Raw genomic sequence first — 2,717 nt, 5'->3', positions numbered from 1 at the left:
CGGGTCACGTATTTTTTTAATCTTTCAGAATGAAAGTCCCACCCTGTATACTTTGTAAATAAATAATTAGTGCTAAAATTATGGACCATTTGAACAATTATCGATATATTTTATACTCGTATCATACAAATAATAATTAAAAAGTTTTATATAAGATATTATGTAATTTATTTGTAAAAAAATGTCAAGCTTAAATGTTCAACAATGTTTTTTGTGTGTGCAGGGCAGGCGTTATGGAATTAGAGGGCCTGGCCCGCACTAGCGTACCTCCTTGTCAGTCCTAATCAAATATTGAAATATTTATCATTTATTTGACCAAGACGAGCGCCGACAGAAAGAAGAATCAAATCATATTATTTATTGGACGCATACACATATTTTATTGGTCGCGAAACGGCGCCCCTTTGTACCAGTATGTGTAGACCATGTATCTTATTCTGTCTGGACCAAAAGAGTATGACATGTCATACTATTTTCTGGCCAAAACAGCATCAGATACATGGACTACGTATAGTAAGATTTGAGAGGGGCGCTGTTTTGGACAGAAGGAGAAATGGAAGTGGATGAGGGTGAAGTATCGGAGGTGGTAGGTGCGGTGAAATTATCAGAGACCGAGGTATGCACCGAGGATCAGAAAAAAGAAGAGTCTGTGACAGTAGGAGTGAAGTTTATGGAAAAAGTGTACTCTTGCCTTTTGGCTGATCCATTTGTGGTTTCACGGTGGGTGAAAAAATAGTCGGGTCGTGTGGAATCGGTGAGGGTAACCAGAAGTGGTCTAGTAATAATTGTTTGGGTTTCTGTTGGGCAGAGGGAGAAGGCGCTCGGCGTTAAACGAATGGGGGAAAGAAAAGTGAATTGTTTCGCTCTCAAGAAAAGCGCACCAATGAAAGGAGTGATAACTGGGGTAGCAGTGAATATAAAAGTTGACCAGTTGAGGGGAAAGGTTCCCGGTGTTTGTGATGCTCGTCGTTTGATGCGACGCAGACAGGGTGGCGAGAGTGGGGAAACAGAAGTGTCATTGTCTGTTCTTTTGAGTTTTGAAGTTGAGTCTTTGCCCGACAAAGTGAAGTTAGGATATATAAGTTATCATGTATGAGCCGAATACATTACGATGTTACATATGTCAAGCTTATGGTCATGTGGCAGCAGTGTGTAGGAGGGAGGGTACAATGTGAGAAATGTGCAGAAGGGCACGAGACAAAGGAATGTGTAGTATTGGGGAAAATAGTGGAATGTGTTAATTGTAGGGGTGCGCATGGAGCTGGGGATCAGACATGTCCCGTGTGAGAGAGGCAGGTTGAGGTTTCCAGGGTTAGAGTAGTACAGAAGTTATCATATGCTGAGGCAGTGGAGAAAGTAGAGGAAGATGGGTTAAAGGGGGAGGAGTGGTGAGAGTAGTAGAGATATACCAGTACAGAGGGATAGGCCAAAAAGTGATATAAGTTTCAGTAAGATTGGATTTTTAGCATTTATAGCAATGGTTATCAACTGTACTGCAGGGATGGATCAGGATTCTCAGAAAATTGAGGTTGTTGTGGCAGAGGTATTTGGGTGTGTGAGACTTGACATCAGAAGAGTTACAGGGTGTGTTCAATAAAATAAGTGGGTATGTCCCATCCTTTCAGGATGATGGCATGAGGTAGGAATAAATACATTTAATTCGTGGAGTTAGGGTGGTGTTAATGTTAATGTATATAATTTTGAAATTAGTGAATGTAGTGTTAGATGGTAGGGTATTTTATTTAGTACGTTTTTATTTTTCAAGCAAAGAATAAAGGAGTTGTACTCCAGTCTAGAGGGTGGCGGTAATGCAACAAATTGGATGCCAACCACCGTTAAACCTCTTAAGAAGAAGAAGGGCGTCGTTTCGCTCATCGGATGCTTTCTACCGTAAGAGAGTTTTAGCAACGAGGAAGAGGCGCAGCGAGAGAGCTCAGTCTCGCCTAAATCTGTCCAGAATACGCCCAATGCGTTTGTATGGGCATAATATACAGACCTAAACTTGTCGCCTGCCTTCTGTAAGAAATTGTATTAGATATTGGTAACTTGTTTTAACAACTTCTCAACATTACCTATAAGTTGACACAACATACACACCCCCTCTTTCTCTTGGACATATGCTGGACACATAGGACATATACACGGCACCCACAATTCCCCTCCCCCATGACAATCGCACAGACACACCCAACCCATGGTTGGACCTCAGGACAAAGAACTCTCAGGAACCAATGGAACGTGGACACCAGGCCTGATCAGGACTACCCAAGACCCAGATCGACCAATCGGAAGGCCGGACTCGCAGATCTACCTACTTTGCTTGTTGTCTATATAGTACTGTACATTTCTGGAAACTGGCCTCTTTTCCGGACGATTCACTAGGAGTCAGACTGAAAGAGCCTTGCTGCAAGATTTTACTAAGATATCTTTACATGTGATTAAACGGCCTTATTATAAAATTATCCACCTCGTCCTATTGTCTCCTCTTGTTCTCCTGTCAACAGTAAACGTTTTACTAACACTTCCCACATTTGGGACAGCTATTGTTAGGATGGAGACATAAGCATCTTGTCATTACAGATCTCTCGTTTCAGCCTCTTGCGAATTGGAAAGGAAAGTTAGCGGGTGCACAGTGCACTGATAAGGATGCGGTCTTCCCCTAAAGTAAATTGATGTTTTGCCAAAATTATATAATTACTCCTGTCTAAATAAAACAT

The sequence above is a fragment of the Salvelinus alpinus genome, chromosome 22, assembly GCF_045679555.1.
Source record: "Salvelinus alpinus chromosome 22, SLU_Salpinus.1, whole genome shotgun sequence".
Taxonomy (NCBI): Eukaryota; Metazoa; Chordata; class Actinopteri; order Salmoniformes; family Salmonidae; genus Salvelinus; species Salvelinus alpinus.
This window is presented reverse-complemented; position numbering follows the sequence as displayed.